An 8003-nucleotide genomic window follows, 5' to 3' on the forward strand; every position below is an offset into this window, starting at 1 on the left:
TATTAAATCCAGGCACCAAATTTTTCTCACTTTAAATTCTGCTTCTTCCATTGATTAGTTATAAAATCTTACAGTGACCTCCAGTATTTCTCCCTCAATCAACTTCCTAGGTGCTAGAAGGAAGGGGTTTGTATGCATGAGTGTGTGTGTGCATATGTGTGTACATGTGTGTGTGTGTGTGTGTTTGTAACACAGGCAATGTAGCAGTTTCCTGATTCCATAGAAATCTACAGCAAATAGAAAAATGATGGGCTTTTGTTGACTGTCACTCACCAAGAGCAATCAACAGGTTTTGTAAGCCCCTAATCCCCTGGACTGTCTATATTTCCTCTCAGAATCTTTAAAATGATACCTATCTGCCTGACTAAACTAAATTATAAGCATACAACATATTCACCACAGTTCCTAACACACAGGAGGCGCTCAACAAAGGATCTCCTGCAATAGGAGCAGGAGACTCCTAGGAACAGAGATGGGAAACTACCTTCCACATCTTCTACAAGGGCAGAGTACAGTACAATTTGGAGGTGATTCTGCATTACAGAAATCATACAGAAGAATGAACTACTTCTTAGAACAATTTCATTCAGCTATCAGCTTGTTTTTTACAGAACCATGTATGAATTTGCAAGTACCCTTGGTACATTTTATGTCCATGTGATTTGAAAGGCCCCACAGTAAAAACCTATCTGACCTGGGTTCAAATCTCCCAGGAACTTGTCCACAAGACGATTTTCTGTGTGTCTGTTTTCAAATCTGTAAAATGAAGGACTCCAAACAAATGTTCACAGAGGGCCTATTCAGCTACTTTAATGCTACACTTTTTAACTAATTATGTGAAGACTTCTAAGGTCCTTGAAGACTACTGCCTTAAGTCATTTAAATATTCCCCAGAAACCATAGGAATGTGTGATTCATTTTCTGAAGGCAGAAAACATTTGCATATCAAAAGCTATTTTTCATTTTAACATGGCCCAGCTCCTGCCCCAATTACCATCAAATTTTTATTAATAAAGTAATGCTGTCTCATTTCAACCAATTTACTGCCAAGAGAAAAATAGAGAGCCTGAAAACTTCCCAGTTATTCCATTCATTCCAATGATATCTCAGAAAGCAATTACAATCATCAAAGACAAACAATATCAAATACAATTTTTAAAGCATATGTATATCTACATATATAGAAAAGATGGAGTATATGGTAGGGGAGAACGCAAAAGGAGAGTTTATAACAATACCTTACAAAATATAAACCACTAAATAAATGGAAATACAGAGTATTTCATGGTATAGCTAGAGAATTAGACTGAATTCTAATTCCTAATGCTTCTAGAAATTTGCCATTTTTTCAGGCAGTGTAGCCTACACCATGGCTAGAGCCTGAGCTTCAAGTCAGGGCAGACTTGGGAGTTGATACCCAGACTCTGTGGTTATCAACTGTGAACAGAGTGTCTCCATTTTCTGTGAATAGATTAAAATAATAATTTTATAGAATAATAATTTCACAGAATACATGTGCATCCATCTACATTGATCAAGGCATGTAGAATAGAGTACATGCTTATACTCTGAGACCTGTCTGCATAGATCACACATTCATTTCACTCCATAAACTATCAATACCCTGTTGTCACATATTTTAACAGTTTGTTATAAGGCTACCTCTGTAAAGTTTAAGACACCACCCTGGATAGGCAATGAGCCATCAAAAGGCGAAAAATGACATCAGAAGGTAACTTCAAACTTACTGAGACCAAAACTGAATTACAGAAATAATTTTAAAAATAATGACTAAAAGTTTTCTATTCAGACACAGCTCATATATTTTCAGCAGCTAAAAAGTATAATTATGTCTAATCAGACATAATTTTTCATGAAAATAGACTATGTGCTAACCATAGTGGTACACATCTGTAATCTTAGCTACTCAAGATGTGGAGGTCAAGAGGATATGATTCCAGGCTAGTCCAGTCAAAAAGTTAATAAGGTCCCAGCTCATCCAATAAGCTTGGTTTGATGGTGCATGCCTGTGATCCCAGCTATCCTACAGGCCATAGAAAGGAGGATCACAGTCTTAGACCAGGCCCTAGCAAAAATGCAAGACTATCTGAAAAATAACCAAAGCAAAAATAACTAAACCTATCAAAAGCAAAAGTAACTGCAAAAAGTGGTAGTGTTTAAGACCCCTGAGTTTAAAGTCTAATATCACCAAAACTACAAAATATAAAATAACGGATCCTAGGTCAGAAAATGCCAACCTAGGTACCAGCAAACCAATCTGACAGCTCAGATTACCCTTGGTAACAGAGAAGCAAGAAAGTATTTTACAGGAAAAAATACTAAAAATGAGAATCCCACTTATTTATGTGCAGAAATTCCACTGGGTGTTGTGATGAGAAAGATAGAACTGACAATACTTCCAGATCTTACATTCCGATAGCCAACATTTGTTGCATCTGTCTGCCCCAAATCCCTTCTCTTCTTCTCTGGAAAATCATTTTTCCTGCACAACAGCTGACAACTTCTCCTCTCTACTTCCTCTCCAGCACCTCTCGCCTCCCTCTTGACTGCTCTGCTCCTGCAGCCAGAGAATGTCATGGACAAAGAAACACTGAAACCTGCAAACATATGTTGGAATCTCATGCAATTATTCAAGGATAGGTTAAGTTCAGACCATCAACCAATTCCGAGTGAGTATAGGTGGCTTACTGCCATGGTGCCACTGTTTACCTCATAGTAAAGATAGAGCATTAAAAAGAAACAAAGATCCCATGGCTTCCCTTATTTGCAATACTAGTATATGTCTGAACAAATCAGATAAGATGATGTTAGGCGAATAAAAGAATGCAAATCAAAACAACATTGAGATACCACCTCATCCCAGGTAGAATGGCTGTAATCAAGAACTCTTAATAACAACAGATGCTGGAGGGAATGTGGACAGAAGGGAATCCTACTGCATTGTTGGTGGGAGTGTAAAGTTGTTCAATCACTTTGGAAAGTAGTATGGAGGTTCCTCAAAAGACTCCACATAGAGCTCCCCTATGACCCAGCAATCCCACTTTTGGGCATTTACCCAAATGATCACAAACAAGACCATACTAAAGCTACCAGCACAACTATGTTTATTGCAGCATTATTCACCATAGCTAAGATATGGAACCAACCCAGATGCCCCTCAGTAGATGAATGGATCAAGAAAACGTGGTATATATACACAATGGGATTCTATGCCTCCATCAGAAAGAATGACATTGCCCCATTTGTTAGGAAATGGAAAGACATGGAAAAAATTATATTAAGTGAAGTAAGCCAGGCCTAAAGAAACATAGGTCCCATGGTTTCCCTTATTTGTAATTACTAGTATATGTCTGAGACAAGCAGAAACGGTCAGATAAGTTGATGTTAGGCGAAATGAACCCCAAGATAAGGACACAAGTCGTTTTTTCTTTCTTGCTATTGTTTCTAACATATTTATAAGATGATTTCATTGTTGCTTTGTATGTCCTTCCCCCATGGTATAACCCCTGTTCTCACTGTATTTGATGTAGGTATAATTTGTGGAGGGGAAGGGAAAAAACAAATTGTTTAAATAGGGATACACGTGGACCCATTGCAACAAAGAGATGTACAAGACGTTATGTTGAAAAATGAACTTTACAACTTTGGCGTGGGGTAGGGCAGATGGGAAGGGATAGAAAGGGGAAATAAAGGAGGAGGCAACAAAGCTTGATAAGAAATGTACTCATTACTTTGTCCATGTAATTGTAACCCCTCTGTACAGTATTTTCACAATAAAAATGAGAGAATAAATAAATAAATAAATAATCAATCAATCTCGGGCTTAAAAAAAAAAGAAATGTACTCATTACCTTGCTCATGTAACTGTAACCCCTCTGTACAGTATTTTCACAATAAAAAAAAAACTTAGTTAAAAAAAAAGATGATGTTAGGCGAAATGATCTCCAAGATAAGGACACAAGTGGTTTTTTTCTTTCTTGCTACTGTTTCTAGCATATTTATAAGGTGATTGTTTTATTGCTTTTTGTATGTCCCTCCCCCACGGTATAACCCCTGTTTTCACTGTATTTGATGTTGGTATAATTTGGGGAGGTAAAAAAAAAACAAATTGTTTAAATAGGGATACAGATAGACCCATTGCAACAATGAGATGTACAAAATGCCATGTTGAAAAACGAACTTTACAATTTTGGTGGGGGGGGGGGGGAGGGGGGGAGGAGTTGGGGGAGAGTGTAGTTGTGGAGATGGGAGGGCAGGGATGGTAGGGAAAAAACAAAGGAGGCAACAATGCTTGCTAAGAAATGTACTTATTACCTTGCTCATGTAATAGTAGCCCCGCTGTACGGTATTTTCACAATACAAAAACTTATTTAAAAAATATCACAGGAAAATCTCTGCCATCAAGAAACATGTCAACCGTTAGAAAAGGTAAGTATTAACTAAAATATTATAAAAAGCTATGAAGCATGTTTTATGAAGTTCAGGAAAGAGTAAACATATATAATAAAAATTTGATCTTGTCTAAGAGATTAAAGAGGGGTTCACAGAGATGTGACATCTGAAGTAAAGATGAAAAGTTAAGTCAGAGTGGACTGAAAGTCACTTTAAACAAACGTTAAAGGAGATATAGAGCTGTAGTGCAGAGATAGAAGAATAGAAGATAGAAGATAGAAGATCTGAAAGGCAAAGTGAAGGCCAGATCATAAAAGACTTGAAGGGCTAGGTTAGAGGCTGTAGTTTTGAAAGAAAAGCAATAACAAAAAGGCCCTGAAGGAGTTTAGGAAGAGAGAGAATGTATGTTGTGTACAGAACACATCTTTCATGGATTAGTTTAGAGAAATACAGGATCAAGAAATCCCCATCAGAGAGTATAAGCAAGGTAGATTTAAAAAAAAAAAAGAAAGAACGCTAGCATGGACTAAATAATCATGGAATTAAACTAAAAATAGATGAGCAGACGTAATTGTGTATTATTTGTTTGCCTGCCTGCTTGCTTGCATGGTTTTGAACAGGGTCTCACTAAGTCGCCCCAGCTTGCCTCACACTCAAGGTATTTCTGGTTTGTTTTTTTTTGCAGGGGGGGAAGGAGGGGGGTCCGGTCGTGGGGCCTGAACTCTGGGCCTGGGCGCTGTCCCTCAGCTCTTCAGCTCAAGGCTAGCGTTCTACCACTTGAGCCACAGTGCCATTTCCGGCTTTTTTCTTTTTGCTTACGTGGTGCTGAGGAATCGAACCCAGGGCCTCATGCATGCAAGGCAAACGCTCTACTACTGAGCCACCTCCCCAGCCCCTCAAGGTATTTCTGTCTTAGCCTCCTGCATGCTGGGATTACAAGAATGTACCACCACACCTAGCACTGACAGAAAACTGTCACGATGTAGTGCTATATTAGAAATAAAAACGAGGATATCCACAAAGATACTTACATTTCTACTTGTTGCCTTTGCTGATTTAATCCCAATAAAGGACGATATGTGTTCACTGCTACACTGTTAAGCAATGCCCCGATCATAGAACATACTTATATATTTAACTATTTTTATATTAGAAAAAAATTTAGATAGAGGAGATTCTTTCACCATGAACATGTCTTTGAGACATTCAAGTAAAGATGTTGTATAAGCAAGCAGAACAGTAAATCTATAGCTGCAAGAATGGTACTGTCTGGAGAAAGGAATCAGAGATAGTCATATAGATTAGAAAAGTGAAATGCTGGCCATGCTGGAGATTGCCTGAAAAGATAAGTTAGTATAAGAAGACACTATGGCAAAATTTAATTGTTCACAAATGAAATCTAATATATAGCTCCAAAGCAGTCTCTGCTTGGAATGTACATCCAAATGATTGTAATATATTTTATAAATTTTATATAAGTGAATTGGAAAAACAGTAATTTGGGTATTGCTTGTTTATTTGTTTTGTGTTTTATACTGTCTTGATTTCTCAAACTCTTAAGAGACCATTTTGGGTTTTTCTCAAGAATAGTTTTCATGCAGACACAAACACACCAGTGGTTCTCACATTTTAATTGTCTAGGGTAAAGCTTGACACAGATCATGCTATTATAAATAAGAAAACTATTCAACAGTGCTCTCAAATGGCTTTCTTCAGCTTCTAAATTTTCTGAAATGCAGAGTTAATTATGTAGTGGGTCATAACAGCAAATAAAATTAAATGGAAAACAGACGTAAGATTGCCAGTAGATAAAATCCCAGAAACAAACAACTGCTTGCTTATCAGTCAATAAAGCAAAGCAAATAAAACCTCTCTTTTAAGGGTCCTTTTAAAAAGACAAAACCACAATAGCATATATTTTATCTCTAACAATACCATAAATATACAGAAAAGCTTTTAATCTCTGGAACTGCACAACTACATCAACTAAGGAAATAAAACAGTGGCTACCCTGTCTTTATAGAGTTTATAAAAAGCAAAATAAATGGAAACTTGAGAAATTCTTACTTCAAATTTTAGGTTTTTCATGACTGTTTAAGGCCCACATGATACTGGATAAAAAGAAGCGTATAGTTGTAGTTAAATGATATCCCCCATCCAAAAGAAGTAATGAAGATCAGGTCTGATACTTGGATTAGGGTAGATCTTAGGCAGTGTCTCTTCAGCACACCACACTAGCCCAGTTTTACCTTCCTGTGAGTTCCTCTATTAAAATGGGTCTCCTTTGTATTAACTAGTAGATTAGCCCAAGGGTCATGATTCTAAGTAAGCAAGTGAAGTAATATGTCAAACTTATATTAGAACTTTACTGAGACACTAAATAGCAAATAATGAAAACAAAAACCTGGGCTCACAAAGTTATGTCCATATGTGAATTTATCCATCAGCCTTTAGCTATTGAGGGTGATTTGGCTATAATCAATGAGATGCCCACATGTGGGCAGCAGGTAACCAAGAGTATTACTGCATCTGGAACTAAGACTATACATGAGGAATACCAAGAATCAGGGACATTTAATTTTATATCTTAAAAATACTTCTGTTCATGAATACAGAAAATAGTTTTATATTCCGATGTGTGAGTAAAATCACTATGAATGGAGATTGACATGCTGATTTCAGAGCAGTAAATTGAAAATGTAAGGATTTTGTTTCCAGAAAATTCATTACTTTGGTTACTTAGAGAGGCTGAATGCTCAAATATTTCTCTGCTTTCTCAATTATGTATCTCTTCAATATTTTTCTAAGATAATTATCCTAGGACATGGTAGTGCTTATTCAATAATACTTAGACACATATCTATTTGACTACCAGCCTACTTATATGCTTGTACAATCTTACATATGAAATAAGTACAAGAAATACTGACTTAACCCAAGTTCAATAGGCACATAATTGTCTGTCTTCTCAGAGCCTTAATTAATGTGTGAATAGGATTATGAGGTTCCAAAGTGGGACACAATGCTCAGTACTTCTCAACGTACTTGACCCTGACATCTTTACCATATTATCAACTTAGCCAAACATTATTCTACAGAGCCGAGTATAGACAAGGCTTTTCTAGAAAATACTGAAATCTAATTCAAGAATTTTTAAATTGTAGAATCAGACAGAATCTCAAGAGAACACCTCACCAAGCCACTTTAGCAGATGCCACAACTCAAATTCATCTGGATGCCTGTCAGGTAATATAAATGGATTGGTTGGGCTACTTAGGGACTGTGACAAACTGAAAAACATGTACCCAACACAGAAAATAATGTCCTCGTTTCAGCTTCAATGTCAAGTAATGACATGGGTAGAACTGATATACCAGATTATTTGATTTTCAAAAAATAAAATGAATAAGCAAGAAACTCAGATTTTTTTTGTTAAAGTTTCACATTACTAAATATTTGTAACTAGTTCCAAAAAATGTTTATCAAACACTGTATGGAACAAATAAATATACCCGTAGGCCAAATTCACTCCTCCAACTCCTAGTTTGCAATGTGATTTAAAACACCTAACACACACGTTTTCCTCTCTA

Source organism: Dipodomys spectabilis, unplaced genomic scaffold, assembly GCF_019054845.1.
Source record: "Dipodomys spectabilis isolate Male_0828 unplaced genomic scaffold, ASM1905484v1 ptg000258l, whole genome shotgun sequence".
Lineage (NCBI taxonomy): Eukaryota > Metazoa > Chordata > Mammalia > Rodentia > Heteromyidae > Dipodomys > Dipodomys spectabilis.